A 21827-nucleotide genomic window follows, 5' to 3' on the forward strand; every position below is an offset into this window, starting at 1 on the left:
GGACCACAGGTTTTCTATGGGGTTCAGATCAGGTGAACAAGGAGGCCACGTCATTAATCTTTCTTCCTTTAGACCCTTTCTGGCCAGCCATGCTGTGGAGTACTTGGATGCATGTGATGGAGCATTGTCCTGCATGAAAATCATGTTTTTCTTGAAGGATGCTGACTTCTTCCTGTACCACTGCTTGAAGAAGGTGTCTTCCAAAAACTGACAATAGGACTGGGAGTTGAGCTTGACGCCATCCTCAACCCGAAAAGGTCCCACAAGCTCATCTTTGATGATACCAGCCCATACCAGTACCCCACCTCCACCTTGCTGGCGTCTGAGTCGGACTGGAGCTCTCTGCCCTTTGCTGATCCAGCCACGAGCCCATCCATCTGGCCCATCAAGACTCACTCTCATTTCATCTGTCCATAAGACCTTAGAAAAATCAGTCTTGTGATACTTCTTGGCCCAGTCTTGACGTTTCATCCTGTGTGTCTTGTTCAGTGGTGGTCGTTTTTCATCCTTTGTTACCTTGGCCGTGTCCCTGAGTATTGCACACCTTGTGCTTTTTGACACTCCAGTGATGTTGCAGCTCTGAAATATGGCAAAACTGGTGACGAGTGGCATCTTGGCAGCTTCACGCTTGACTTTCCTCAGTTCACGGGCAGTTAGTTTGCGCCTTTTTTTTTCAACGCGCTTCTTGCGACCCTGTTGACTATTTTGAATGAAGCGCTTGATTGTTCGATGGTCACGCTTCAAAAGCTGGGCAATTTTAAGAGTGCTCCATCCCTTTGCAATATATGTCACTATTTTTTACTTTTCTGAGTCCGTCAAATCCCTCTTCTGACCCATTTTGCCAAAGGAAAGGAAGTTGCCTACTTCTTCTTCTTCTTTGTTGTTTAATGGGCGGGTGGTGCACAACATTTTAGGCGCATTTTCGCCCCCTACTGTCTACTGCTTCTGAGCCAGAGTTTCACTTTCCCCTTAATACTAATGAGTTACATGTGTGTGGTGTAGAGTGATGCTTATTCAGATTCTGTTCAATAAACCTGATTCTTTAAGAAAAATTAAAAGTGTTTTCTGTCTGATACCTGTGAGGATGTTCTTAAGACTAAGTTCCTTTCTCTGAATCCTGAGTTCATGAATTATGTGTCTCCTTTGCAATGCATACCTGCTACAGTGAATTAAGACATGCTCATCTGACTCCTGCTCATTGCACTGCGCGCAGAGGCCTGATGGGTGTTTTCCAATGAGATGGAGTGATTTATTTAACTGGGTGTGACCTATTCTAAGCCGGGTGATGATTCTCTCCTCCTTTGTGCCTCCCAACGCTACCCGTCCCCTTAAACCCACTGTTTCCTGCAAGGTAAACAAATGCCTCCCCTTAACTGCCCTTTCCCAGTATCCCTGCCACTCTTTAATGAAGTACTCTTTAATGATTGATTTACTTTCGGATCTACTTAAAGCTACATTCATTATAGGGCTGTCAGATACCACTGCCTGCTTAGCCAGCTGGTCAGCTTCTTCATTACCTCCTATACCCCTATGTGCTGGAACCCACATAAATGAGACCTTTGAGTTTCTTTTATGAAGCCTGTACAGGGTTTCAAAAATCTCAACTATTAAATCCTGTCTGCTAGTAGACCTGAAAGATTCAATTGCCTTCAGTGAGGAGCTTGAGTCAGAGCATATTATCACCTCCATCACTTGGACACTTTCCAGCCACTGGAGAGCTGCTAGAATTGCCAATAATTCCACTGTAAACACAGCCAGATTATTTGATGTCTTCTGTTGTACTGAGATATGCAGAGATGGGATAACAAATGCAAATCCTGTGCTACCCAATTTGGGATCTTTTGAACCATCGGTGTACACTGGTACACAAGAGCCATAAAATATTCTTAGTCTTTCATCCACGACCTGCTTTACATCTGCAGGTGGTTTGCTTGACCTTACTTTATCTAGGATACTGAAGTCCACTGAAATCGTTGGAAACAGCCATGGAGGGGTAACAGATAATGCCACACTGGGGGAGAACTGCTTCTGGGTGAAGAGCATCGTTTCTGCTATGCTACCGCTTCTCCATGCAAAACACTCTTGCTTTGCCCTCTCACTCTCCCAACACGGCTGCAGGGTACCAACTGTGGGGTGGAGAGAAACTGAGTGCCCTCTGAGGTTCACCCAACAGTGCATCATCAGTTGCCTCCGCCGCAACTCTAGGGGCATTTCTCCCACTTCCACCTGAAGTGCTGCTACTGGGGACGTCCTAAACGCCCCACAGCACAGTCTCAGGGCTTGCGCCTGGATCACCTCCAACTTCTTTAGGCTCGTTATTGCCGCTGAATCATACGCCACACATCCATAGTCCAGTACAGATCTAATTAGTACTATATAAATCTTTTTCAGGGCCGACCTGCTGGCTCCCCAGTCCACCCCCAATAGACACCTCATCACATTTAGGATTCCCTTACATTTTGTAACCACATGCAATATATGAGTGTTCCATGTTAACCTAGAGTCCATCCACATACCTAAAAACTTAAACTCTTTAACTTGCTCTATTACTTGATCATACATTCTTAGTAGTATCTCAGTGTTCCTCTTCTTTGTGAAGAGCAAAACTTTAGTTTTTTCAATCGAGAACTTAAAGCCCCATGCGTATGACCACTTCTCCACTAAATGAATGGCCTCCTGCATTTTTGATACAATATACTTGATATTCCGCCCCCGCTTCCATAGTGCCCCATCATCCGTAAATAGTGAGCGACCAATACCATCATCAACCTGTCTGAAAACTTCATTTATCATTATAGAGAATAAAATTGGGCTAATCACACTCCCTTGGGGAGTCCCATTCTCCACTGGATATCGCCCTGACAAAGCTCCTCCTACTCTAACTTGGATAAATCTTTCAAATAAAAAATCCTTAATCCAGTTAAATGTGCGTCCTGATATGCCAATTTCACTTAACCTGATCATAAGGCCTTCCTTCCATACCATATCATATGCCTTTTCTACGTCCAGGAACACGGCTACGACTGACTCCTTGTTTGCCTGGGCTTTTCGAACATCTGTCTCCAAACATATGACCGGGTCCATAGTCCCCCTCCCCTTCCTGAACCCACTTTGATACACTGACATCTTTCCCTTATGCTCCACATAATACACTAACCGCTCTGTAATCATTCTCTCCATTATCTTTCCCATGTGTGATGTAAGCGCAATGGGTCTATAATTACTTGGGTTGGAGGGGTCCCTACCTGGCTTCCTGATAGGGACAATAACAGCCTCCTTCCAATTTGTGGGCAAGAGGCCCATCTCCCACACCTTATTATAGAATTCAAGGATCTTCATCATGGCCCTTGGTCCCAGCTGTTTGAACATGCTATAGCAAATATTGTCTTTCCCAGGAGCCGAGTTACCAGACCTCCCTATCGCTCTCTTTAGCTCATCCAGGGTGAACAAGGCATCCATAGTACCCCCATTTCCCTCCCTCCATCTAAACACGTCAGGGTAAGCTGCTTTCGTTTCCCCACGTCCCCGTTTACCCAACTCTGTCAGATTGTCAGAGCTATGTATTTTAATCAGAGCCTTGGCTATCATCTCAGCCTTCTCTTCATCATTCACTGCTACTTCATCTTGTAATTTAAGTACAGGGTACTGCCTCTCTTTACGAATCCCCTTCATACTTTTAATTGCTCCCCAAACCTCCCCAACCGCTGTTGATCTGCCCATCCCATCACAAAATTTTCTCCAACTTTCCCTTTTTGCCTTTCTAACCACCCCTCATGCGATAGCTCTTGCCTTTTTATATGCCATTAATTTATCAAAAGTTAAAGCATCTCTTAAAACACCCAGTGCTATATTCCTCTCTTTGATTGCCTTACTACATTCATCTGTCCACCATGGTACTGCCTTTCTATTCATTTTTCCACTACTTTTTGGGATACACTGCTCTGCCGCCTCAATTAAAATTGTTCTTATTTCATTATCAGTGGTTTCAATGTCCTCATTAACCTTTACTTTATCAATCTCCATTTCAATTATGTATTTAAAAACACTCCAATTTGCCTTACCAAGTATCCATCTATTCCCAATCCCCCCCTGTGTTGCCATCCCCCTTAATACAATTCTGCATTCTACTGGAAAGTGGTCACTACCAACTGTTGTATCCTCCCTCACCTCCCATTCACAACGGCTTGCAATGTTCCTACTCACCATAGTTAGATCAAGGGCTGACGTGTTTCCAGTGTGTACATCTATCCTGGTTCCCCGCCCATCATTAAGACAGACCAGGCCCCTCTCCTCCATCAACTGTTCCACCACACCCCCATTTAGCTCATTTCTAGTGCTCCCCCATAAAGTGCTGTGTGTGTTAAAATCACCACATAATACAATCTTACTACCCCCCATACCTTCTATGGCCAACAGCTTATTCAAATCCAGTGCTTTGCATGGGTTGTAATAATTAATAACACTTAGCTCACCTTCTCCTGTCCAGATTTCTATTGACACATACTCTTGGTTCTTTCCTATCCCAGCTTCCTTAAATGAGACATCCTCCCTTATAAATGAGGCACACCCACCTCTGCTCGGTCACATCTAACACCCACATATCCTCTAATTCTGAAATCTAAATTTGGCCGCAACCATGTCTCCTGAACACACACCACCTCAGGTTTACTAGGCAAATCATCAATAAATTTCTTCAGTTCCTTCCCATTGGCCAGTAGACTCCTAGCATTCCATTGTAGGATAAGAACCATTACAAGGGCTATCAAGTACCTGACTTCTCTGCTCTAGTCTGATAATACAGCTCCTTGCTTACATCCTCCCATGTCAAATCCTTCAGCCCTAGATTACACACTGCAGCTTTCACTATAATTTGTGTCCTCTCTGATTTGGACTTCACTTCCATTGTTGAGTTCAAGACCGCCACGATAAATGTCACTAATTTCTTCAAGTCAATTATGATCTCCTGATTTAGCCTATCCGGTTCCTTCCTAGGGCCTTGGCTGTTTCGGATAGCTTCCCCACACCCTCTGATTGGTCTTACCATTCTAGCTGCCGCCGCATATGTGATCTTCTGTTGAACTCTCACCTGTTGGATTTCCTTCTGCCTTTTTAATTCATCACAACCTCTAAACGCTACACTGTGATCCCCCCCACAGTTGCAACACAGAGGCTTCTCTCGCGCACACTCAGAGTACTCATGATCTTCCCCGCATCTAGCGCACCTGCGTTTCCCATTGCACACTTTTGCCACATGGCCAAACCTTTGGCATTTATAGCACCTTACTGGCCCAGCCACATATTCCCGCACCTTATAGCTTAGAAACCCCAAGAACACATTCTGTGGCAATATTTCATCCTCAAATTCCAGCAGGACGCCTTCACTGTCTCTTCTTTCTCCATCCCGAGTTACTTGCATACGCTTCACCCCTCTTATTCTCCCCCCTTGCAGGTTAGCTCTTATCTCCTCCATTGGCATTTCCACTGGGACTCCCCATATTACCCCTTTTTTAAATCGGCCCTTCACACCAACATAGCTAGCACTAACCACTTTTCGTTGCTCTATGGACTTCAAACCAAATGCACGTTCACTTTGTTCCCTATCTCTGCATATGATCAGCAAATTCCCGTCATTTAAGACCACTCCTCGAATAATGTCCCCCACCTCTTTCCTTAGTACCTTTGTCAGTGTGACAGGATTCATAGTTTTGAGTCCTCCCTGCTCCTCAAATCTTAAGATGACCTTAAACTCAGTGTTTTTTTCTCTCTACCGTGTGTGCTTGTGATTCTTACCTTCCCTACACTACTCTCTGCCTCGAACCCTCCACTGCCTCGTACCTGTTCCACCTGGCTTCCTGCCTGTCTGAATTCCATTGCCTCTTCATTGCCACTTGTCTCGCCTCCCCCCCACTCTGGCTCATCCACAAGACAGATTAGCTTATCAACCGCAGCAGCGGCATTTTTCTTTCCTTTTTTCTCCATTGAGCTATCTGTAGCTCCATCCGCATTACTTTTCCTCTTCCCCGTCGTTAGGCCAGTCTGGTGTCGCTGAATCATACGCCTCGGAAAATAAACTTTCAAAAGCCTCTCTCCACATGCAAGACCTCTATAGACACCAGGAAGTTGCCTAATAATTTTGCACACCTGATATAGGGTGTTGATGTCATTAGACCACACCCCTTTTCATTACAGAGATGCACATCACCTGGTATGCTTAATTGGTAGGAGGCTTTCAAGCCTATGCAGCTTGGAGTAGGCCAACATTCATAGAGAGGATAATGTGGTCAACATACTCATTTGCCTAATAATTCTGCACTCCCTGTAGTTAGTTGGACAAACCCTCAAACACAGCAGGGGAATTAGCACAAGTGGTAGAGTGCTTGCTTAGCATGTAAGCGGTAGTGAGCTTGAGGCCCACATTCTCCAAAACAGTAACTGCCATCTTGCTTGCTTTTAACAGAGGAAAACTTTCTTGTCATCTTGCAAACCATCTGAATCATCTGCACTTTCAGCCAAGTCAAGATCAAATTTCTTTTGCCACATTCAAAGCAGCACATCTGTGAAAACAGTCAGTATTTGGATTAAACCCACAACCTTGGCACTGTTTGCAACAATGACCAAAATCAACTAGCTGCATACTACTTTTCTGCTGATATGCTCCTCTGATGAGCTCCGAATGTTAGCTAACACAGATTCCTTTCAGTTTGCTTGTCTTTATTTCCTGAATTGCTGACTGACCTCAGTATCTCCAACTCACATTTTTCAACAGGGTTGTCATATTCCCACCATCCACTATGAAATTCTAACTCTTGCTTGTGTGCAAAGTCAGCTTAGACAGCTTTTACAAAGTGAAAATATGATGCTTACCTGCTTGTATTAGCAAGAAGGTCCGGGTTCGAGCCCCGTGGCCGGCGAGGGCCTTTCTGTGCGGAGTTTGCATGTTCTCCCCGTGTCTGCGTGGGTTTCCTCTGGGTGCTCCACAGTCCAAAGACATGCAGGTTAGGTTAACTGGCGACTCTAAATTGACCGTAGGTGTGAATGTGAGTGTGAATGGTTGTCTGTGTCTATGTGTCAGCCCTGTGATGACCTGGCGACTTGTCCAGGGTGTACCCCGCCTTTCGTCCGTAGTCAGCTGGGATAGGCTCCAGCTTGCCTGCGACCCTGTAGAAGGATAAAGCGGCTAGAGATAATGAGATGAGACCTGCTTGTATTCTTAAACCTGCTGATGAAAAGCTTGCATCTGTCCTGAAAAGGCACTTTTCACCACCTTCTACCCAACTGCTGTCAATGAACAATGAAGCAACAAATGCTTCCTGAGGCATGCCCCAAAAGTGTGAGAAGCATGCCAGGGACTCCATGTCAGGAGATTGGGTTGTTTTAGTGGCAAAACCCTTGAAGCTCACCAACTGATATTCAAGCAAATGGGAGTCAGAATACACTCCCCCAGAATAATATCCACTTCTGGGCAATCGCTCACTTGAAAATAAACAAACAACCAATGGAAACTCAGGCATGGTTCCAGAAAGCAACGAGCAGGTCAGGAAGGGCAGTTTGGGAAACTCCCGGTATTTAGTTGGACAAACCCTTACTCGCTGCTGGGGATTTAGCTCAAGTGGTAGAGCGCTTGCTTTGCATGTAAGAGGTAGTCAGATCAATGCCCACTTTCTCCAAAGCAGTAACTGCCACCTTGCTTGCATTTTAGAGAGAAAAAACTTTCTTGTCATCTTGCAAACCATCTGAATCATCTGCACTTTCAGCCAAGTCAAGATCAAATTTCTTTCTCCAAATTCAAAGCAGCACATCTGTGAAAACAGCCACTATTTGGATTAAACCCACAACCGTGGCATTGTTTGCAACAATGACCAAATCAACTCATTGCACACTATTTTTCTGCTGATATGCTCCTCTGATGAGCTGCGAAGGTTAGCTATCACAGATTCCTTTCAGTTTGCTTGTCTTTATTTCTTGAATTGCTGAGTGACCTCAGTATCTCCAACTCACATTTTTCAGCCAGCTTGATATTATTCGGGCATTACGAGCCCAATTGTAGTAAAGGAAATTGGGAGGTGCCTGACCCCCACTGTCTTTTGACATCTGTAAGGTCTTCATCCTTCTCCGAGGTTTCTTTCCATGCCATATAAATTTTGACTGAGATCTTTCAACATCTAAAATGACTTTCCTATTCATTTTAAGTGGCAACATTTGCATAGGGTATAATATCCTGGGAAATATATTCATTGTAATCAAACTTATTCTACCCATCCAAGACATCGGAAGATCAAACCACCTGTTAAGGTTATCTTTAACAGATGTTACAATTGCTTTCAATTTTCGTTTATACAGCTCTTTAATGTCTGCTGAAACTCTGATGCCCAGATATGTAAAACCTGAGGTTGACCACCTGAAAAGGAAACTGACAGGAGTTACCCAGTCCCCCAAGTCACCCAACGGTAAGGCCTCCAACTTGTTATAGCTAATTTTATACCCTGAAATCAGGTCAAATTGATTTATGATTGATTTTAAAGTAGGGATGAAATTCTCAGGGTTATTAATGAACAGTAATATGTTGTCAGCATAAAGCAAGATTCTGTATTCAACCTCTCCTAACTTGCACAGTTTTGGGTTGCCACAATCGCTCAGATCGTGAGAAACATCTGTACTTCTACCGATTACCTAAAATAATTGAAAATCAGGGGGAGGAAACCAGAAAATTGTCAGAGGAGCATCATCGTCTCTGGCTTGCCAAACTAAACCAAGATCTGAGCAACAAAAATCCACACAACATAAGAGCGTGTTCAGTTCACTTTGTATCAGGTATGAGGTTTTTTTTTTTTAAAGTTTTGATCAATGCCTGAAAATTAAACATGACACCATATTTCTACTGTCTAGCTGTGATGGTGCTTCTGTATGTTCTCTTGAGAGGAAGCTAAAGTTAAAAATCACAATCAGCCATCTGCTGTCAGCTGAGGTAGGCCCACAGGGGATGTGATTCATGATCTACAGTATATCACTGTACATGTAATGTACACAGTACACACCTTTGCTTTCACCAGACATTTGTCACCAAATTTCCATGCTTTTCAATCCCTGACCCAGCCACAGCACATCTGGTAATAAGCTTCTAGTCCCTTGAAACACTTCAGATCCTCAGCAGTGTGGGGACTTAGCAAAAAAAAAAAGTAGTTGATGATGTGTGGGTATGTCACAGCCAGCAGCAATGCGCTGTCTTCACTCAGCTCCTCTTCCATTTCATATGGTTCAAGACTATTGATTAACTGCAATTTTGCCATATAGCAGGCTCTTACACTGGGCTCTAGGCTTTCTACATACTTTCTAGCAGCTTCTGTCTTCTTATTACAAATTTTTTTAGTCAATACTATTACAAAAATCAAGTTTTTTTTCTTTTCTGCATGAAATGCAAGCATTGCTTGTTTATGGACATCAATATCTCTAATATTGCACACATCCAGAACTTTCATGGTTTGGTGGCATCGGTGAGAACACTGTATTGGAGGTCCAGAAAGCTGGTATAGGGTAAGGTGGCCTGGGCCCATCTCTTGCACCTTTGCAGCTTTGTTAGCCATTGCAAACAGGCAGAGAAATGTCTGGCCAACAAGCGTTCTTGATAGATAGATAGATAGATAGATAAGTAAATAAATAAAAAAGAAGGGGTAGGGGGTGTTGTGTGATCTGTTTAATGAAAAAGTAGAGAAAAGAATTACTGCAGACTAACAGTCCAGTTGCTTGTTGAGCATGGAGAAAAGTTAAACCAAGCAAAGAAAGAATTTTTTTTAAGATAACTATTTCTAGAACTACTCCAACACCATGAAGATGCATAGAATAGTAAAAGCCAGCCCTAACACTAATTTTTCACTGCAAAATATCCATCTACTCTTATAAAGAAAACACACCAAACATTGAAATCATCTATTAAAGAAAAAAAAAAAAAAAGTATCTTTCTTGAACAAAAACTCCATTTTTGGAGACACTTCAATACTATAGTCCAAGCCCCTATTTTAGCTCTCTGTTAAAAAAAAAATGCTTAATATAACTTTCTTATTTACAGAACATATCAGATATTAAACTGATAAGAACAGATACCACACTTAATCTTAGCCAAAAGGCCGAGAAGCGATAGCTTGCTATAGTCAATAGCTTTAAATAAACCACTTCCAAATATTAAACTCCAGAAAGGTAAACACAGCTAGACTCCGCCCCCAACAGCTGGATCCTTTTGAAGAGAGATGTCACCGTGTGTGTGTGTGTGTGTGTGTGTGGTTTCCATGCAAAAGGTTCGATATTTCTAACATTTGACCATGAAACATGTCCAGCTCTACCAGAGCAAAGCCTGCAAAAATAAGCTGAGCTCATTAACATCCCTCTCCCCGGAAATGTTTAGTAAAAGGTGAAAGATTTGCGGTCAGTGAAGAGAAACCTGAGCTGCACTGAACACTGGATCAGGTTAGTGACACTGGATTGGAGGCTGGGAGACTCTCAGCCAAGGGCGCAGGTTTGGTATTAACACTGGTGGGGACAGAAACCCAATGCCAACCCCCAGTGGCGCCAACTTCCGGTTAACATTAGAGTCACAATATTTTGCCCCGTTGTGTTCCACCAAAAGAGATCCATCATCTCTCCAAAGTCCAGACTTTTAAAATTTGAAGTTCAGAATTGTACTAACTCATGAATAATAATAATAATAATAATCAATTCATTTGATTAATTGCAAATCTTGCATGCGATGATTAGCCTAACTCATTCTACCAATTTGCAAATGTGTTTTAAGCGAATAACGCATTGACTGTCGGGAGGGTGTATGTTCCTTTCCCTCATAAACGGAAGTGAACCCTGTCATACGGTGATTGCTACACTTTGATCTGCGCTGGTTTCTACGTTAGATTGATAAATGAGGGTTATTGCGTCATCCTCGTTAGTATAGTGGATAGTATCTCCGCCTGTCACGCGGAAGACCGGGGTTCGATTCCCTGATGGGGAGGCTTTAAAAATTCATTAACTTGTGCAGCAGGGGGATGTAGTGGTTCACACTGTCGCCTCACAGCAAGAAGGTTCTGGGTTTGAGCCCAGCGGCTGGTGGGGGCCTTTCTGTGTGGAGTTTGCGTGTTCTCCCTGTGTCAGCTCTGGTTAACCCCGCAGTTCGGTTAACATGGGCTGGTCTCAGGCTGAAGTGCCCTTGAGTAAGGTACTGAAAGGAGATGTGCAGAACCATGGCCTCACTTCTTGTTTTTAAATGCCTTGAGACCTCAAGAATGGCATAGGGATAGTTTTAAGCGGTAATATATAGATTGAGGCACTGACTAAAAGCCCATCTGTTTCTGGGTTGTAGAATTTTCTTATATCATAGCCAGCCTCTCTTGTTTTATTTCTTTACCGTTATAGTTACTATACTGTTTCCTTATGTTGTACAAAACAGACACAGAAAGAGAATAGCTCTGGCCTGATGAGTAGAGTCAGGGCACTGATTTTATTTACAAATTCGATTTCACCATTGCTGAGACAAGAATACAAAAAACATATTGGAAAAATAATATCATATTGAAAACTAAATATAATACATTGAATCCGCTGCCCGGTACAAAACCCCGGGATAAAACCCCAGTGGGATTAGAACCTCCCGGGAACGGACTCCTCGTCCGAATGCAGCGCATGGAGCTCCGGGGATTCGAGCTTTGACTTTGAAAAGATGATCGAGGTTTTGTCAAAAAAAAGTGCAGTTGAGGAAATATTTAAAACACTCAGCATCGACATTATCAGCATACTAATATTAAGAAATTGTGTTATGAAACTAGAAAGACCATTAAAGAGTTTCTCGAGTTATAGTTTGTTTGTAAAAGATGAACATATTTTTTTAGAAGTGTGCACGTTTTGCACGAAGGTCTCAGGTCCTTATTACATGGTTATCAAAATGAATAATGCACGTAATACAGTATGTTGAGACAGAATGAACTCCAGTGATCGGTCATCTGGCTGTATTTTTAGACAATTTCTGCAGGCTGGAATCTTTGGGCTTCTTTTCATCCAAAAGAGAAAGTAACTGGTTGCTGGTGAGCTGAAAGAAAATCAGATATGTAAATAAGCATACACTTCTTTAAATGATAAAATTACGCTTGTCAGTTAAAGGTAAGCGGTACAATGAAATTCATCATGGCAAGAAATCAGAAAACAACTCGATGGGTTTCTCACGACTCAGTTGTTGGGTTTCCTGTGGTGGCACAGAACCGAAACCATCAGAAAACAACTCGATGGGTTTCTTTATATATCCACACTCTATGCATATGGGGCTCTGCTAGCACTGGCCACTAGGCGGTGTGTATGACTGGTAATTACTAACACTGGCCACTAGGCAGTGTGTATGACTGGTAATTACTAACACTGGCCACTAGGCGGTGTGTATGATCTATTCCGATGCCATACTTGAGGTCTCAAGGCATTGAAAAACTAAAGGTGAGGCCATGGTTCTGTGTATCTCCTTTAAGTACTTTGCTCAAGGGCACTTCAGCCCGAGACCAGCCCATGTTAACTTCATGGCTTTAAACTCAGCCGCCCACATTAGTAAATTTTTAAAGTCTCCCCGTCAGGGAATTGAACCCTGGTCTTCCGTGTGACAGGCGGAGATACTGTCCACTATACTAACGAGGATGATGCAAAAGCCTTCATTTATCAGTCTAACGTAGAAACCAGTGCAGATCAACGTGTAGAAATCACCGCATGACAGGGTTCACGTGTGATTCATGAAACGTTTGTATCTTGCCAATCACAGTGTAAGAATGACTGGGCATTGATAAATGTGGTGGGACCATTGTCATTTAAATATCACAATCCTAAATATTATCGGTTTAGAGGCCTTGCTCCTTGACTTTACGACATGGAGAGGCGTAATATGGTCAAGAAGAGAAACTTATTTGCTCTCAGAATAGAAGCTTTAACATCACAAATCCAATGGAATAAATTATTTCTATTTGGCAGCCTGAACAGTAGCATCACAGGAAGGCAGAAAAAATGTGGTATAGAAAGCACTTACTGCTGTGGTCAACAGCGTTCCTGTCAATAATCAAACTCCAGCTGATGTTTTCATATTTAATTTATAGGCCTACATCCATGATATGTATAGCCGAGATACTGTATATAATAGTAGTCTACTATAATAGCTTCCATCGTAAATCTTTACATGTAGGAGAAGAAAAAAAAACGGTCAGGTCTCAAACAAGTCACGAAAAATTAAACGGTTGGAAAGTTTACTTATTTTCTCATTTTAATGTTACAGGTTAATCAAAGTCAGGCACCAGTGGTGTTCAGCCTTTGGCTAGACAAACCGGCCTGAAGCCACCCCACAGAGCCAGGAAATGGTGAGCTGTATGAGAGAGAAGGTGATGAAAGTGACTGAATAGCTACTTATCACTCTCCAATAAAAAAAATAATTAATAAATAAAAAATCCTGGCAGTGCAAAAATACCCTCTCATACCTTATGGATGTGCAGAGGTCTTCTCACAGCCAGATATGTCATTGCCAAGATCTGATTACTGGCAAGACTCTTCTTTAAATAGTTTAGATGCTTATTCATTCATCTTTCACATATTTGTATCTGAAGAATCAAACTTACATTGTCTTGCAAAAGTATTCATCTCCCTTCGTATTTGTCCTGTTTTGTCGCATTACAAGCTGGAATTAAAATGAATTTTGGGGGGGGTTAGCGCCATTTGATTTATACAACATGCCTCCCACTTTAAAGGTGAAAATTGTTGTTTTATTGTGACACTAACAAGAATTAAGATGAAAAAACAGATATCTGGAGTAGAGGCACATGTAGAGGCACCACTAAAACACATAATTAAAATATTCATTTATGTACTTATCAGAGTATATTGTTCTCTCCCTCCATCCATTTTCTATACTGCATTTCCATTGTAGGTCATCAGTGAGCTGGAGCCAATCCGAGCTGACCATGATCGAGAAGCCCGGTACACCCTGGACTTGATTTTTTTGGCCATCATGGGAAATGCCGTGTGTGGCGCAAACCCAACACCCTGAGAACACCATTCCTACAGTGAAGCATGGTGGCGGCAGCATCATGCTGTGGGGATATTTTTTCATCTGCAGGGACAGGAAAGCTGGTCAGGACTAAAGGAAAGATGGATGGCACTAAATACAGGACAGTTCTGGAGGAAAACCTGTTTTAGTCAGCCAGAGGTTGGCAGAAGAGAGGGAGGACAGAGCTGAGTGATGAGTAGGCAAAAGGGAATATCAAAAATATTTCAATTTAAAATAAACACTCAAAATTATCCTTTTATAGTACATCATGCTATTATTGCAAAAACACAAAGCATATAAAACAGGTAAACGTGACAAAACAGATCAAAAGCTTACCTGCATTCCTCCACAATTGGATGGAAGGCTGCTGTTATTTCCTGCATTACTCTGTTGGAGTCCCAGTCACAGCCAAATCCCAAGGCAGATTTTATGTGTCCATTTTCAAAAAGCCAAGCTTTCTTGACACATGTGCAGATGTATGGTCTGGCAGAAGAATTACCTCTTTGGTGAAAGACTGAGCCACAGGATGTGAACAGTTTAATTGTGCCTGAAACCTGAGAAACATTAAAGAAAATCAAACTATATTCACTTACATTAAATATTCATGCATGTACTGTATAGTCACTTATCTTTTCTGTTTACAAACAGCCACCTGCATAAGCTGTGAATCTATTTTTTGAACTCTTTACTTATTTTTGTGGTTAATAGTCAGCATTTGTCTTACCATGGTACACTATTACTGTGTTACAATACTTCATGATTTGCTGCAATGTGATTAAAAAAACAAACAAAAAAAAAAGTGTGATTAATACAGCACTCTCCAAGGTGCAGATCTATATTAGTGTGAAGACCTAAACAGACGAAGGTGTTCCAAAGGTGTTTGCTGATTTGAATAGCAGATTTGAACAAGTGACCCTTCATTTAAGACATGAACTTTGTCTCCTTTTCTCACTCTCTCCTTTTCTCTGTAACACACACAACACGCACAAACAATGCATCTGGTGTGGGTGTGTGTGTGTGAAAGAGAGAGAGAGAAAGAATGAATATTTTTATATTTATGTATTTAAAAAAAACCCTCATTTTCGTCTTTCTGCTCTGTATGATTGGTGAACATTTATTCATGTGTTAAGGTTTTTCCCTTTGGTGAACACAAGATGGCGCAGTCAGTGATCACACAGCCCTGCTTACATCCTCCAGAAATGTTGTCCAACCCTGCTTACATCCTCCACTGCTGAATGTTTACTAGTAGTGGCAAACTTCTCATTATTGCCAGAATGCTGCTGGAAGTTTGTCTCTAGTGGTGAACTTTAGGAAACTTGTGACAACATTTTTTTTGGCAAACTAATTTGTTTGCTGCAAATCTGCCACAAACATTTTGCTTTTGTAGCTGCGCTGGTTACTCTGAGTCGCTAAGCTCATTTACAGAGATACGATTCTGATAAAACAACACAACTGTCCACTTAAGAGTAAACTGTAATAAGAATACATATTCATTGAATGTTATTCTTGTTTTTTGACAAAGCGAAGTACCTGTAGTTCTCTTCTGTTCTCTTGATGCTATCTTGAGTAAAGGGACATTTTATTTTTCATATCTAACACCCTGTAAACTTGTGTTGTTAGGGCTGAATATTAAGGGGTTTAAGGAACGTTAATTAACAAGCAGGGGCGTTTCTAGCTATTGAAAAGACCAGGGGCTCAGTCAAGCTTTCCTGGGGCTTGTATTTCTTTTAAAGGAGATTGGCATAGATAGGTTGGGGAGGTTATATCTAACTTTACAAAAAATATTATCACCCGCGCACATTCACAGGTTATATCATTGTGACAGCGTTTATGCTGGGACAAATGAGGAAATGGAGACAGGTGCTACAATCCAAGGTGAACTTTTATTTCTAATGGTCAATTTTCAGGGCGGCGGCACGGTGGTGTAGTGGTTAGCGCTGTCGCCTCACAGCAAGAAGGTCCTGGGTTCGAGCCCCGGGGCCGGCGAGGGCCTTTCTGTGTGGAGTTTGCATGTTCTCCCCGTGTCCGCGTGGGTTTCCTCCGGGTGCTCCGGTTTCCCCCACAGTCCAAAGACATGCAGGTTAGGTTAACTGGTGACTCGAAATTGACCGTAGGTGTGAATGTGAGTGTGATTGGTTGTCTGTGTCTATGTGTCAGCCCTGTGATGACCTGGCGACTTGTCCAGGGTGTACCCCGCCTTTCGCCCGTAGTCAGCTGGGATAGGCTCCAGCTTGCCTGCGACCCTGTAGAAGGATAAAGCGGCTAGAGATAATGAGATGAGATGAATTTTCAGGGCCACTACTTCAACTCACTCTCTTTCTCATTCCTGGCCATCTGAAAGACACACAGAGACACACATTAATAGACCGCCAATAATTAAACACAGTTGAACCTTGTCACATGTTGCCTGCTGGTTCAATCTGACTCCTCTCCGTTCACAGCCGACACTCGACTACACCCTCACTGCCACACTCATCTTTATTATTACTGATTTTTGCACTGATCTTTTTAAATGTATGTAGTTCAGTTTCTGTCTCCTTATTAAGTTATCATCATCACCCATAATGTCTCTGGAAACTGAGGCATGTGCCAACTGACTATTAAATATCACTATTAAACTGATGATAAATTTTACTAAAAATATATAATCTGTCACTCACATATCTCTCCTTTAGGACCACAAACATTCTAAGCTACATTGCAGCATTCAAAATCTCAGATAATATCCCATCTCACAAGATTATGATCATGTTTATATGTCTTCCAAGTCTCTCTCTCTTGCTCTCTCGCACACACATAAATACTATTTTCTCCAATGCATCCAGGCTCAGTTGACTGCAGCAGCTCATTTGTGGTGTCTTGGACAACACAAATTTATGTTCACATTAATATTGTGTGGCAAAAAAAAAAAATCCCCCTATATGTGACTAATATGCCAAAGGCTGGCTATGGTATGGCCGATTGCCTGGTTCTGCGTAGGCTACACATCGCATTAAAACATGATTAAATTATGTCAGGGCAACTACTGGTGTCTACACGAACAAAAATTGTTGTTGACCTGTTAAATAAACTTCATCAGGGCAAATAGACCACCACTGTGGATATTCATTAAACCACTCAAACTTTTGAGCTTGTCTGGCTCACTAATCATACAGACCCTCTGCTGTAAATTCAACATCAGCAGGCTACATGGAGCAGTTTTTATGCATCAGCATAATTTGACAGGTTACATTGTTGATATATTCTATATATACACCCACGGTCGATGACTTACTATCTGGTTTCAGCTTGAAAAATCCAATTATAGTGGATTGTTTTTAAGCCATCTTCCAACCAGTTCTGAATGTTCTTCTTCTGTTGGCAGTCACCAAAGTTTTGGTCCCCCTACTCCCTTTGTCTTTGGACGCTGCAAGTCAAGTTCCAATCTGTTTCAGTCAGTTGTTTTCTATTAAGCTCTTACTTTTTTGAAAGTGAAAATACCTGGGGCTATAGTCCCGAGTGATAGGGCCTAACGATACCACTGTTAACAAGTAAAAAAATATATATTAAATTCTTTCTAATTCTCAAGTAAACCTGTTTCTCTTCCACTTAGCAGTTCTAACATTAAGCTGCTGCTGCTGCACACATGAAGGAAGTAAAACACATTAAACAAATTATCACACACTCTTCAAACAAATATCACTGCAAACTTCATTTGATTCAGTAAACCTCACTCACACCCACATATACACACACGCTGATTCATCTTTAGTCAGTGATTTATCCTGGTCAGGGTCCCACGTGATGCTCAGTGTAAAGCCAGAACGCTGCAGCAACTCAACAGTCTGACAGTAACATTGGTGACACTGTCATGTGATGCTGTGGGGTGGAGCTTCATGAAGCTTTATGATGTTAACATATGAGAGTACAGAAAGACCTCAGAATATTTTCATTCAACTAAGACCATTCATCATGTTCACTGTTATATTCCTGTGTCTGTGGCTTTCACTGAGTGAGTTAACTTTGACTTTTTCTTGTTTCAGAAACTAAGCGATAAATGAGTGATTAATTAGTCTGTGTGGTGTTAAGAAAAATCAGAACATAGGTCTGACATGTAGTCCTGGCTTGATTAAAAACATTATGTTCTCTTCTTTATGACAGGTGACTCCATGGCAGATTCAATCGAGCCACTTTTCACTCAGAAAGTTGTTGATGAAGGTGATGATGTTACTCTGTCCTGCAGCTACAAATTCAGTGTTTCAGGAAGCAACTACCTGCAGTGGTACAGACAATATCCAAAATCTAAACCCAAGTTCCTTCTTTATATTTCTCCAACTGGACTTCGAAGTCCTGACCTCCCCCCACGAATGACTGCTAAAGTTCAGGAAAATAACCAAGTGGATCTGCTCATCTCCTCTGCTGCTGTATCAGACTCTGCACTATACTACTGTGCTCTGGAGCCCACAGTGACAGGAAATCCAGCTGCACTGTACAAAAACCTTCACAGTTTTATTCCTTTGAAAGCAGTTCTGCCAATGATTTTGAGAAATCTACATGCACTTTTGGGGAGGATTCTTTCATGATTTACGAAGTTTCTATTCTTGGCATATACTGGATTATTAGATAGCAGTTCCTTCATTCATTCATCCCATGATTCATTCATTGGAAAACTGGGCTTGAGGGAGGAATATGATTAAAGCAGAAAACATGGAGGAAACCTCATGTAACCCAAGCTCAACATTGAACTGGGCAGCAATACTACCCACAGCTGAACTGTCCCTGAAAAGTGGAAATTGTACAATGGTTTGGCTTTTGTTTTTATCACAGCAACTAATACACTACCGTTCAAAAGTTTGGGGTCACCCAGACAATTTTGTGTTTTCCATGAAAAGTCACACTTTTATTTACCACCATAAGTTGTAAAATGAATAGAAAATATAGTCAAGACATTTTTTCTGGCCATTTTGAGCATTTAATCGACCCCACAAATGTGATGCTCCAGAAACTCAATCTGCTCAAAGGAAGGTCAGTTTTATAGCTTCTCTAAAGAGCTAAACTGTTTTCAGCTGTGCTAACATGATTGTACAAGGGTTTTCTAATCCTCCATTAGCCTTCTGAGGCAATGAGCAAACACATTGTACCATTAGAACACTGGAGTGATAGTTGCTGGAAATGGGCCTCTATACACCTATGGAGATATTGCACCAAAAACCAGACTTTAAAAAGTAGAATTTAGCTAGAATAGTCATTTACCACATTAGCAATGTATAGAGTGTATTTCTGATTAGTTTAAAGTGATCTTCATTGAAAAGAACAGTGCTTTTCTTTCAAAAATAAGGATATTTCAAAGTGACCCCAAACTTTTGAACGTTAGTGTATGTGTGATAAGTTTTAAGAGTAGTTTTTTTATATGGTTTTGAGTTTTTAGGCAGGAATTCTAAACTGCTAATCTGCTTGAACACTACTGGCCCTTTTCCACTACCCTTTTTCAGCTCACTTCAGCTCGCTTCAGCTCACTTCAGCCCAACACGGCTCGCGTTTCGACTACCAAAAACCGGCACGACTCAGCTCGCTTCAGCCCTGCTTAACCCCTAAAACTCGCACCGTTTTGGAGTGGGGCTGAAGCGAGCCAAGCCGTGCCGACTGAGGCTGGGGGCGTGAGCAGACACTCCCCTGTGCACTGATTGGTGAGGAGGAGTGTCCTCACATGCCCACACACGCCCCGCGAGCGCGCTGGGATCTGTAAACACCGCAAACCCGGAAGAATAATAATTACGAATTACGAGAATTTCTGAAGCCTTATGCGCCTCGCCTCATCTATACGCTCTTGCCAGTATCTGTCCGCGTTGTCGGTGACAACAAGCCACAGCACCAAGACCAGCAACACTAACGACTCCATGTCATCCATGTTTATTGTTTACTATCCGGGTCGTGAGACTACCGCTTAAAAGCTCACTGAATCAGTGACATACAGAGCATCGTGGACGAGTTCACGGAGCGCAAGGCTCGTCGTATGCCCTTCAAATAATGCGCGCAGTAGGCTATTGATGTTTTATTATGAGCCATGTACAGTATGTCACCTAATGTTTTTTTGTTTCTGAGTTACATGTTCGTTTGAAGGACTTAATGTACAAACTAACATAGTTGCACCCCGTAGTGTTGAAATTGGTAAACACAGTGCATTCAGTGAGGTTTGCACCGCCCTCCTTTTATTTCTGACTCTTCCTGTCACCGCTGCAACCTCTGAGCGCTCATTCGTATGCCCTTCAAATAATGTGCGCAGTATAGGCTATTGATGTTTTATTATGAGCCATGTACAGTATCCTAATGTTTTTTGTTTCTGAGTTACATGTTCGTTTGAAGGACTTGATGTACTAAATAACATAGTTGCACCCGGTAGTGTTGAAATTGGTAAACACCGCAGTTGCGGACATTTTGTAGCCTAAAATGATGTTATGATAAGCTTTAATAAAGTGCCCGGTCATTTGCCCCGCCCCCGGCCCGGCTCTGACTTGTTCCGCCACTGTCACTGATGTCACTGTTTGCGCTGCTTAACGACATCACGTGACGTCCACCCACTTTCGCTAACTCCACCCAATGTGTCCACCCACTTCCAGCCAGCACGGTTCAGCGCGGTTGTAGTCGAAATGCAACTCCAACAGCCCCGCTCAGCTCGACTCAGCTCGACTCAGCACGGCACAGCCGCGTTTGTAGTGGAAAAGCGGCATACATTTCATTAGATGCTGAGATCATGATTACTCTGACGACTCACAACACTGCTGCAAAGTACAGCTCAGGAGAACCCAAGTGGTCAATCTGTGTTCCTCTGCTGCTGTGATCATGGAGACAGTCTTTGGGGCACATCACAGAAGATCTCACCTGGGCCAGAAAAATCCCAGCAGTGTCTTAATTTCCTGCAAATACAGCAGACCAAACCTCACCTTACTACATTCAGAAGAATCATAGAGAGCATCCTGTGCAGCTGTAACACTGTCGGTGATGAAAAGTGCATTATAGTGTCTAACATCCTACAGCAGAGAATGAAAACCACTGGTAGCATCATCAGGGTCTCTCATCTTCAGTGAGGATTCTTCATAGAAAATATTAATTTATAAAGCCATCCATTTTATGAATGTCCCCTCCCATCTTCCTAACACAATAAGAGTATTTAATCTCCTGGGGTATTGGTGACTCAATATATCAGGCTGTGGGTTACTGATCAGAGGTTCAAGCCCCAGCACTGCCAAGCTGCCATTGTTGGGTTCTTGAGCAGGGCCCTTAACCCATTCTGCTCCAGGGATGCTGCATCATGGCTGACCCTGCCTGCTTTCTAACAAGCTGGGATATGCAAACAAAAGAATTTCACTGTGCTGTAATGTACATGTGACAAAGGGGTTAAGAGGGCTGTACCACAAAACAAACTTGTGGTTTTGTTATGGTAGCCAGCCTCCTTTCATCAAATATTTACTAACTGGGTTAATTGGTATTACAATGTGGGTTAACAAGCTTTTCTAATCATGTCCACCATAAAGTAATACTGTCAGAGCTGCCAAGGTATGTGAAGGCACACGGTGTCCCATCCAGTGTCTATTCCTGCTTCATCCACAGTGTTGCCAGAAGACGCTTCAGATCCACCACAACCCTGGACAGGATAAAGCAGTTCCTGAAGATAAATGGATGTTTTGGAACTCAGTTGTGGAAATGTGACCAGGATAAAGTGATCCCTGGAAATAAATGATGAATGAATGAACATTTGTTGTCTGCAGCAGCTGCTGATATTGTTAAGGTAAAGTGCGTTTGTAAA

General features: G+C 42.3%; 2 non-coding genes and 1 pseudogene across 2 annotated transcripts; 1 reads left to right on the forward strand and 2 right to left on the reverse strand.

Moving 5' to 3' along the window:
- Positions 1-10012: 10012 nt before the first annotated feature.
- Positions 10013-10133, reverse strand: LOC132897817 (U2 spliceosomal RNA; annotated as a pseudogene).
- Positions 10134-10326: 193 nt separating this feature from the next.
- Positions 10327-10440, reverse strand: LOC132896340 (U5 spliceosomal RNA). The gene has a single exon (XR_009656003.1). It is a non-coding gene; the product is annotated as a U5 spliceosomal RNA (small nuclear RNA).
- A 481-nt stretch (positions 10441-10921) lies between these two features.
- trnad-guc (transfer RNA aspartic acid (anticodon GUC)) lies at positions 10922-10993 on the forward strand. The gene has a single exon. It is a non-coding gene; the product is annotated as a tRNA-Asp (tRNA).
- The last annotated feature ends 10834 nt before the right edge of the window (positions 10994-21827 follow it).

Source organism: Neoarius graeffei, chromosome 1, assembly GCF_027579695.1.
Source record: "Neoarius graeffei isolate fNeoGra1 chromosome 1, fNeoGra1.pri, whole genome shotgun sequence".
Classification (NCBI taxonomy): domain Eukaryota; kingdom Metazoa; phylum Chordata; class Actinopteri; order Siluriformes; family Ariidae; genus Neoarius; species Neoarius graeffei.